Source organism: Coenobita brevimanus, chromosome 4, assembly GCF_032717465.1.
Source record: "Coenobita brevimanus isolate Jiangsu-jjx chromosome 4, ASM3271746v2, whole genome shotgun sequence".
Classification (NCBI taxonomy): Eukaryota; Metazoa; Arthropoda; class Malacostraca; order Decapoda; family Coenobitidae; genus Coenobita; species Coenobita brevimanus.
This window is the reverse complement of record NC_136957.1, coordinates 21898221-21909255: the sequence shown is the minus strand read 5'-3', so window position 1 is coordinate 21909255 and position 11035 is coordinate 21898221.

Here is an 11035-nt window from a genome sequence, read left to right as displayed (position 1 = left end):
AGCATTAGAAATGACTCTCCAATTTTCAGGTGATGTAAAATGCTCATGGTCCGCTTGCTTGCTAAATCTCCCAAACTTGTTTCTTTTGCTAGGGTGGTCGGATCACCTCTCACATGGTGTATTCCAGGTTCTCTGCTCATAGCCTTCACTATATTGGCCTTCTCTGTTTCCGGAACTCTGTCAGGGGAAAGTGCGAGACCCATAAGCTCATCTGACAGGTACAACAAGTGGTGCTCCAGGAGCTTCATTACAGCAGCGGCAATCTCAACATCAGTGGCTTTGTATTTGTCAAGATCAGCCCAGAATGCCAATTCTACATCAGGTACCTCAGCTACAAGGGGGGCTTCTATCCATGCTCTAGTGTAAAGGAGTGCACCAAACTAAAACCACTGAAGCTGACGTTCTTTTTTTGTCACATGAAAAATGTTTTGCTGATTATGAGAGAGATTTATTTTGATGGCGTAAAGCAGCTTAGCCATCCAACTTGCTTGGTGGACAGGCCCTGGTGTTCACCAGTGAATTTGCTCGGGTGGACTTCCCAGCACAATCATAGTCAGTTCAACCATTTCTTGATAATCATCCCTGATGAGCAATTCCTGGCCAGTCACATCTTTGAGAACAGCTACTGTTGATTTCACAAAGCTGTCAACTCCATCATTCAGCTCCAAGGCCTGAAAGTTTTAATGGCTGAGATTCGACCAACAAGACTTGAACCTTTTGATGATAAGAATATTTGGTGAACTTTATGGTTCAAAACATAAGGAAAATTGTTTTCCATGAACCAGATCCATAGCATGATGGGGACAGGCAAACCAATGTAGTTCTCTACCAAGCATATTCTAAAGACGAGTGCATGCTCCATTGATTCAACCAGTATTTACAGATGTGGTGTCAAGGCTCATTGCCTGCACTTTGTCTACCAGGTTCCACTGTATCAGAAGATCATAAACAGCTTTGGCTTCATATTCTGCTGTGCCAGAGGATATCTTTGGCACCCAAGAAGCTTATCTACTCCATCTCCAGACACTAGCACTGGCAGGCAGTCAACTTTTCCTGTTCCAGCAATTTGAGGCAGAATCTTGCCATCCCAGTGCATGACTAGAGGATATTCTGGCACAAACTCTGCTCTTGCTAAATCTGCATGATCTTGTCTTGCTTTCTTTCTAACTCTGTGGATGGTGCTATGGGAAATGGGCAGAGAAGAGAGATCATGACCAAGAGCAGGTGCAAGCAGAGCCATTAAACTAACCGCCTCTCAATCACATGTTTTGTTTCTGTCCAAAGTTCCTGTCACATGTTTGGTATATAGCTGGGATGTTGGAATTTGTTGGTTTTTTGGTTTTGCATCCTGATACTGTAGTTAACTGCCAGTTTTGAAGAAAGGCTAAGTGCAAACTCAACATCTGAATCATTTGTATCATCTAAGCTGTAGTTTCATCAGTCATGCAACCTCTTTCCTGTTGAGGTGGCTGCAGCAATAGCCTTTTGTCGACGCTTTTCTTCATGATTTTTGTTTGTTTGGGGGTTCTTTCTTTCTTTTTGGTTAGTTCCTTGTCTTCAGTACTCATGTACATTTTCCAGTCTTGTCTTTGATCAGCGAGGAATTCTTTACTTTCTTTGATCTTGACCATAGTTAGTGCATCAAAATGAGCAATGTCAAATAGAGAATTTAACATTGCACCATACTCTCTCTCTCTCTCTACTTCTTTGAGTTTCAGAACATCTTCCTCTGTTTTCCTTCAGCAACAACCAGATAGTATGGGATTTTTCTAATTTCTCAATTACATGTTTTTCAAGGATGGTAGGAATGGCAGCTTCATGCCAAAGGGCCATCAACTCCTCAGTTGACATATGACTAGCATTTCTGACACTTTACTTCCTGTTAGTGACAGTGGAACCTTTGCAGTACTTGCCTAATTGTGAGAAGTTGCTTCGGCCGTAGAAGTAAAAAGTTACTAGGACCAATCAAGAAAATGTCACTTTTCTGACAAGTTGATGTCATTGCTGATGAGCTTAAGAACGGCCCACTGTCAGCTTCAATATTACTGCAACGATCTTCACACTCACTAACAACAAATCAGTCACTCTGTCCTGCTAGTTATGGCATCTTCCAACACAAGACTCTGTTGTGAAGTATGCACTGGGTACTATAATGGTGTTGTAGCACATACCAATCTTGAATACATTCACCAGAGAGGTGACATATATACATCAAGTGTTACTGATGCATTGCAGATATCAGACCTTCAAGACAACCAATACTGCAATTATGATGAGAATTTATATGAATGCATGAGGGTATCCCTTCCAGTAGATTGTTGCCAGCTTTGCTATTTCTTGCAATATTTGAGACTCAATGAGCACTGACTTAAAATACCTCTAGAATTCTGAAAATTTCCACAAGTGATTCAACTGGTAGTAACAAATTGAGAGGGTGCCCTGATTTCTAGCTTGAATTTCATTTTTTGGACTACCCTAATTAAATGAATACCGGTATATATATATATATATATATATATATATATATATAGATAGATAGATAGATAGATAGATATTATATAGATAGATAGATAGATATAATATATATATATATATATATATATATATATATATATATCTATCTATCTACAGTATCTCTCTCTCTCTCTCTCTCTCTCTCTCTAAACACACACACACACACACACACACACACACACACACACACACACATAATATACTGTTACTGGCGTAGTTACCCCAGTAGCGAATGGGTAAAAAAGAAAATAAGTAATGACGTACGGAGACAGGCGAGCCATTAAGAACAGTAAATGTTTGCTTATCAGTTTTGCGGGTTGTAAGGGTAACCCTAGTCCCCAGCTGTATTTACTCAACGGTCAATTTTGCCTTCTGGACTGATAACACACCAGGTGTTTTTCTCACAAATTATGCATAAAATCCCTCTTGTCCTTGAACTAGTGGGTATAACATATAATGTGGGAGGAACAAAAACTGAGTTTTCGCCAATAGAAGCCTAAATAGCGATTTCTTTACGTTCTTGATGGCACACAATTGGTTCTGTGTGGAGTGTATGAGGCCCTCATTGGTAGCAGGTGCCTCTATAGTTGTTGTATGGCTGTAGATATTCCATAAGACAGCCTAGTGGTCAATTAGCTGAGAGAGGCAGAGTAAGTCTGCTTTCTAAGCTCAAGGAAAATGTGAAGAGACATTTTTTGTCTACTTTTTTGTACACACATTTTGTCATTTGTACACATTTGTTCACATTTACTGTCACGGTACACTTTTGTCACATTGTGTTGCACTTTTCCCCAACATTACTGTCACGGGGTTTTTATAATATCACGGTAATTTTGAAATAAATGGTTAAATATTATTTAAATTGATAATAATATTCAATAATATTGAAGAGCAGAGACAATGATTGTCTTGCTACATCAAGCAACGATTACTTTACGCTGGCTTAGCACGATTCTCTGAGAACGAGAATTTATAAACTTTCTCAACAGTACACAGCAGAGACTAATTACTCACAATTGCTGAATTACTGTACTGTTAGCCTCTGGAGAAAGTTACATCACCCCTGACAATAAATAACTAATACTAACATCAGGTTCTTGCCGATGCTTAACTCCCAGATGGCACAACGGATATTAAGTTAATACAAGACTGGTCTAAGTACCAGTTATGAAAGCAAACGTTTATGCAAGCTAGGAGCTATATGGAAAATAAGCTTAATTATGGAAAAATGAAACAAGATTTTTACTTTACATTAAGCTCGAGAAAGGAACTGTTAAATTTATTAATTACAAAATAAATTTAACGTTACATTTCAAATCAATGAGACGCACTCACTCACTCTCACACGAGCTAAATACTTACGTCTAAAAAAAACACCTTAATTAAACTCTTATAACTAGAAAATACACAAAAGAAATACTATAGTCGATGAATGCTGCGTATCACCAGATGGGTGGGAAGACTGGACTAACTGTGAAGTGGAGTTTGGGTACTAGCTGACCTCTCACACTGCGGCACAGGACCTTCCTCCGTCACATCAAACACAAGACTAAGTCGTGGGAAAGCGGAGCACTCGGCCGCATTTTTTAACGGTCGAATGAGCAGGGGCGAACGATAAAAAACAATAGTATCGCTCAGTACAGCACTTAGTGACGTGCATTAAATCGGTCACTCATGTAAACGGTGACGAATGATTTGGAAAGTATACTCCGATAATGGAGGGAGAAACGGTTAGCTGAGCGATACACAGTGAGTTTTCCACTAATAGTTCGTGGTTTCTCACAAAAAGGAAATGTCGCGAATTGATTCGTGACATTACGCCCCTTGAAAATTAAATCTTTCTTCCTTCAGAAGAAAGATTTCAATATACATACATATACATCCTAACTCAGTCACACAAGATTCACACTGTGGTGTGTGTGCTATCCTGCTACAGGAGTATGTCGCAGTCGCCAGTGAGCGAAAAAAACCTCGTATTTACGTTAATAGAAACAAGCTTGAGGGAAAAACTCCGTGACGACTGTGAAAATCCTGTACTCAGGTCAAACTGAGCGAAAGTTCGCTACATTTACATTAACAACTAATTGTTATGTGGCGTAGTGTGTGTAATACACGGTGTAGGTGTGACAGTTGTAGTGTAACTGTACCTACGTGTAAAATGACACAGTAATACAAATTTATAGTAAAATAATGATGACGAGGCAGAAGAGAAGGGGCGGCAGCATGCAACAGGAACGGCCAGCTGATCTGTACGGCAATGCTGCACCCACCAGCTACACCTGCGAAAGGAATTAAGGTGGAGCATCAAAACTGTTATTTCTGTCTCTCTCTCTCTCTCTGCCTAGCAATCAGTACTTGTCATTATTAACCAGGAAACGTAATTCTTGAATTCACAAATTGCTTAGAACCCTTATAGCTTACTGGTTAACGCTTTCATTATTAACCAGGAAACGTGCCAGTTCTTGAATTCACAAATTGCTTAAAACGGGCAGTTTACTGGTTAACCTAACATTATTAACCAGGAAACGTGCCAGTTCTTGAATTCACAAATTGCTTAGAACGGGCAGTTTACTGGTTAACCTAACTCTACACTTACGAGTAATACAGGAAGCTGAAAATCGCTACGCAATCTCGGGCAGGTCACGTTTTAACACCCACCGTGGGTGTGAACACTCATGTGGGTAATGTGCATTCTCCGGGAATCCTCAGAGAGGCCCACAGCTCGAGACATTCCACAAGGTAATTCATACACAGCCTCGGACTGTCTCTGCAAGGTTCTCAAACTTCCCCCTTAACTTATGGTATACATGTATGTACAAGCCCTGGATATACTGTGTCCTGTAGGGCCAACGAGTGAGACGTCTGGTCTACACTTTTAACTGGGAACCAGGCTGGTCCTTGGATTACTCAAATCGCTTAGGATGCCTATTACGGAACCCAACATACAACAGTTGCTAGTTAGTAAGCAGCTAGTAGGTGAGACATCAGGTCTACACCCACATTACCACTATCCTGTCTCTCAACTGACTCAGAGATTACAGGTGTGGTTAGAAACGGCACAGGAAGGGCATGTCCCTGATTAGTGGTGTTACTTTGACACACACTGCAGGAACGGACAAAACTATCTATGTCTTGTCCCATCCCTGGCCAGAAAAAGTCAGCTCGGATACGGCCCTGGGTCTTCCTTTTGCCCATGTGACCTGAGGCTGAACAATGACCCCTTTGTAACACTGCTAGGCGGTACTTGGCGGGAACGACAAACTGCAGTCGAACCTCGCCCTCGGGTGTTCGTGACTCACGGTAGAGCCGTCCTTGTTTACGAAGGAACTTGGCTCGACCTCCCCGTGAATACTTTATCACTCGACCCTTTTGTTTGTTCCGCACGGTAGCAAGTGTTGGGTCAGAATGTTGTTCTTGCACAACAAGTTGACTGCACATCAGATCTTGCGGCGATTCAATGATCACTGGGGTGACACAGTCTGGAGCCTCAGTCATGGCTCGTGTTACCGCAGCAGCCGAAGTCTGAGTAGCGTCATGTTCGGTGCAACTATCCTTGACACCATTAATATTGCCTACTATAAAGTCAAATAGAGGCTCTGGTATGACAACTGCAAGTGTCGTACCAGTATAAAATGGAGATGCCACCTGGATACATGCCTCAGGGAACAATCTCACTGATCCATCAATAAGCTTTGCATGGATCTGTCGACCTGTATACTGCTCAGGCCGAACTAGACTCTGCTTGACAGAGCAACCTGAGGAACCATTATCTCTCAGGACCTTCACAGGAATGCCTCCCACAAACCCTGGCTGAACAAGGAAGGTACTGTCACCTGTGGGAGGGCCTGTGGAGGAAGCAGCTAGCCACTCATGAGGCTGCTGAATTGATGTGGCAAACATTGTGCCTTGAGGGTTATAAGATGGAACATTGGCCACCTGTGGAGGGGGGTTCACTGTCACTGTGGGACTAGCGAACTGTGGGGGAGTACCCACAGTGGTAGGGACGTGACCACCGTGCTGCTGCTGAGGAATGAAGGCTGCATTTGCTTCCTGCCTCTTTTGAGCTGGTGGTGAAAAAGTTTGTCCCGACGGTCGGTTGCGTGGCTGATACTGCTGCTGGTTAGGGTACTTGTTATACCTCTTCCACTCAGGTTTCTGAGTGTTTTGTCCCTGGTCCTTCCACTGCGGTTTTGGACCTTGGCCATTATTCTGAGAATGGCCTTGTTGCTGAGGTTCATTCTGAGACGACTTCCCAGACTTACCAGTATCTTTTCTGCTCCAGGTGTTTTGCTTACGAGCTTGATACCCGTATGCAGTAAAGAATGCGTCAGCCTTCTCTACCATTTGGCTGGCATCTTTCACCTGGCAGATCTTAAGCTGTGCTATGAGCTCAGCAGGCCACGACCTCTCTAGCTGTGTACGCAGCATAAGGTCAATTATCCCCTCACGCGTGGAAGGAGTTTCATCTTTCTCCATCCACTCACCTAAGTAAGCAGTGAGACGGTCGAGGAACTGAACAGCTGTCTCCTTGTCTTGGAGACGAGCTCGCATGAACTGAGCTTTGGCGTCGTCTACTGGGAGACCATACGCCTTAATGAGTGCAGCTTTCATCACTTCATACGTGAGATTGTCTCCACGAATTCTGTGGAGAATATCGAGGGCAGGGCCCTCAAACAGGCTAAGAAACTGAAGCCGCTTAGCTGCATCATCGAGCTGGTAAAGCTGAGCCATGTCTTCAAATCGAGCTATGTATGGCTCGATTCGCTCGCCATCTTTGTATGGGGGAAGCTTGATGTGTGGGGTCGCCATAACATGTGCAGGGAGAGCGCTCGTGGAGCTTGAACCAACTGCACCAGATGTGTCTGAACCCAAGGAATCTCGCTTGAGCTTCAGCACTTCAAGTTCATGTTCTCGTTCTTTCTCTCGTTCCTCACGCTGTTCTCGCTCGTGTTCCAAGTCGAGTTCGCGCTGTTTTTTGCTCGTGTTCACGCTGTTCTCGCTCGTATTCGCGCTGAATTCTACGCTCTTCACGAGCATCTTTCTCACGTTCTTGCTCGTAATTGAACCGTGAGAGTACGTATTCTTTGATTTCAGTTGGGTCCGTAAGACCCATATCTTTGGCTTCCTGTAAAAATATAGTAGTAGCCATGTCGCTAACTCAATCTAAATAACTAGCGACTCAGTACTGATTGCTGCTTCGCAAACGAATGCCAATAAACACAAATAAAGGGTAGAGACACAAGCTAGTGGTAACCAGTCTTATCCAGTTAACTGGCAAAGAATAAATAAAAAATGTAAATGACTGGGAAGACTATTGTCAATAATAAACACAATGGGTACGGCGACTTCCCAGGAGCGAATAAAATCGTCTGGCGTTACCAAGAATAAACGAGTTAAGTACTCTATTGATTAATAAAGCAAAATTCACTTGCTAAATTAAGGGTAAATACCAGTAAACTTGTGTCTATAAACTTTAATGATAAATACCTAAATATGAATGAGTGAGCACTATCTCGTGAATAGCTTTAGGGTTAGGAGTTAATATCCTGGAATGAGGTCGCCAATTGTCACGGGGTTTTTATAATATCACGGTAATTTTGAAATAAATGGTTAAATATTATTTAAATTGATAATAATATTCAATAATATTGAAGAGCAGAGACAATGATTGTCTTGCTACATCAAGCAACGATTACTTTACGCTGGCTTAGCACGATTCTCTGAGAACGAGAATTTATAAACTTTCTCAACAGTACACAGCAGAGACTAATTACTCACAATTGCTGAATTACTGTACTGTTAGCCTCTGGAGAAAGTTACATCACCCCTGACAATAAATAACTAATACTAACATCAGGTTCTTGCCGATGCTTAACTCCCAGATGGCACAACGGATATTAAGTTAATACAAGACTGGTCTAAGTACCAGTTATGAAAGCAAACGTTTATGCAAGCTAGGAGCTATATGGAAAATAAGCTTAATTATGGAAAAATGAAACAAGATTTTTACTTTACATTAAGCTCGAGAAAGGAACTGTTAAATTTATTAATTACAAAATAAATTTAACGTTACATTTCAAATCAATGAGACGCACTCACTCACTCTCACACGAGCTAAATACTTACGTCTAAAAAAAAAACACCTTAATTAAACTCTTATAACTAGAAAATACACAAAAGAAATACTATAGTCGATGAATGTTGCGTATCACCAGATGGGTGGGAAGACTGGACTAACTGTGAAGTGGAGTTTGGGTACTAGCTGACCTCTCACACTGCGGCACAGGACCTTCCTCCGTCACATCAAACACAAGACTAAGTCGTGGGAAAGCGGAGCACTCGGCCGCATTTTTTAACGGTCGAATGAGCAGGGGCGAACGATAAAAAACAATAGTATCGCTCAGTACAGCACTTAGTGACGTGCATTAAATCGGTCACTCATGTAAACGGTGACGAATGATTTGGAAAGTATACTCCGATAATGGAGGGAGAAACGGTTAGCTGAGCGATACACAGTGAGTTTTCCACTAATAGTTCGTGGTTTCTCACAAAAAGGAAATGTCGCGAATTGATTCGTGACAATTACTCAGTATGTGATCTGGATTACAAAACACACTATTTGTGCACAATATTTTTTGGTTCACTCCTCCATTTACACTAGTATGTGAATTATATCTGGATTAAACCTTCGAAGTCTCCATGTTTCCTCGAGCTTTGTGAGTACTTAGCCTCCACTGAGTGTATTCTGGTTAGGTAAGAAATAACTTGTTTTATATTTGTGTTCTGAGGCCTATATGAATCCTCCTTTTGTACAACGAACCCTGGTTTCTTCTTTGGTTGTGTATGTTATAGTGTACAGTAAAGTTAGTTTTCTTGTAAGCTTTACCTTATCCCTATTGGTGATTAATTAAGGGCTAAGAATTCACCGTAACATACACCCCTATAACAATTTGGCAACCTCCTATCCAGGATAGCTCTGTGACATAATATTGGCAACCTTGGCCACATACACAGTGCTTACTCTTACCTACTTAACTATGATCAGCAATCATGTCCCTAATGAGTGATAGTGATCTGAAAGCATTGTTGGATTCTAAACCATCCCCAAACAGTTTGAAAACACTCACAAAACACGAGCACATATTGCTTGCCCAGGCCTTACAGTTGAGATTTCCTGCTTCAGTCACTAAGAGTAAGTTAGTTGATTTAATATTGGACACCATGTTTGAGCAAAGTGAGTCCTCTATAGCTAGTTCTGAGCCATCTGATGCTGCACAAGATGTTCACCCTGAGCCTTTGGCTTCGGAGATACCTTGCCCTAGTGATTTTTCTGCTCATGATACTGGTGACAATGTGCAACTTGAGTTAGCCAGAATTAAGCTGAGAGAACTTGAAGTGCAAGCCAAAATGAAGGAAATAGAATTACAGGCTCAAATGAGACAAAAGGAAATGGATCACGAATTCAGACTGAAGCACCCTGATAGTTTACCTAGAGCTAGTAGTTCATCTACCAGGGAATCTTTTGATGTTGCTAGGAACATTAAGCTAGTACCTCCCTTTAACGAGCAATACGTTACTAAGTACTTCCATATGTTTGAAAAAGTGGCAAGTCGTCTCTCGTGGCCAAAAGACTCTTGGACAGTACTGCTGCAGAGTGTTTTGAAAGGAAAGGCTCAAGAGGCTTATATTTCTTTACCTGTTGGTCAAAGTGCTAACTATGATTGTTTAAAAGATGCCATTCTCAAAGCATATGAACTCGTGCCAGAGGCATATGGGCTTAAATTTAGATCTACCTTTAAACAGAAAGACCAGACTCATGTGGAATATGCTAGTGTACTCACAGACTTATTAATTTGATCAATGGTTGCATTCTATGAAAGTTGATGATTTCTGTAAACTTAAAGAATTAATGATCTTAGAGAACTTCACTGGTAACATAGATAGGGATGTGGCTACATACTTAGTGGAGAAAGATTTAGATACCCTAGCTGAGGCTGCTGTCGTAGCAGATAATTATAGTATAATTCATAAGCATGAACATAAGCCTCAGTCATTTGTTAAGGGTAGGAGAGTGAACCAACCAGTTTTTGTGAACCCTTCTTCTGGTAAAGGTAAGTTAATGTCAAGTGACACTAGTGGGAACACTGCAACCCCAGAGCATGTTAGTTCTACGAAAGTAAGTGAGGACAGTTTTGCCAGAGGGTCAAGGAAAAGTGTCAGGTTTTGCCAGTATTGCCAGAAAATGGGACGCTTGGAGGATTGGTGCTGGAAAAAACGAGGGAAAAGTTCTAATGTGAAACCTATTGCTTTGGTAAACTCTTGGGGATCTTTTGACACCAACAGAGAGTAGCCACCCACAGATATTTTTAGCAGCAGTCAGACACAACCCCAGCAGGTGCATATTGTTGATAAGGCCAGAGTGGAGCACTGGAGCCGTCAGTGGTGGATAGACAGACTCCTGTAGAGCCACTGTTAGACACTAGTAAGACTGGAGCAGTGCAGCCATCAGGTTCAGGTGAGA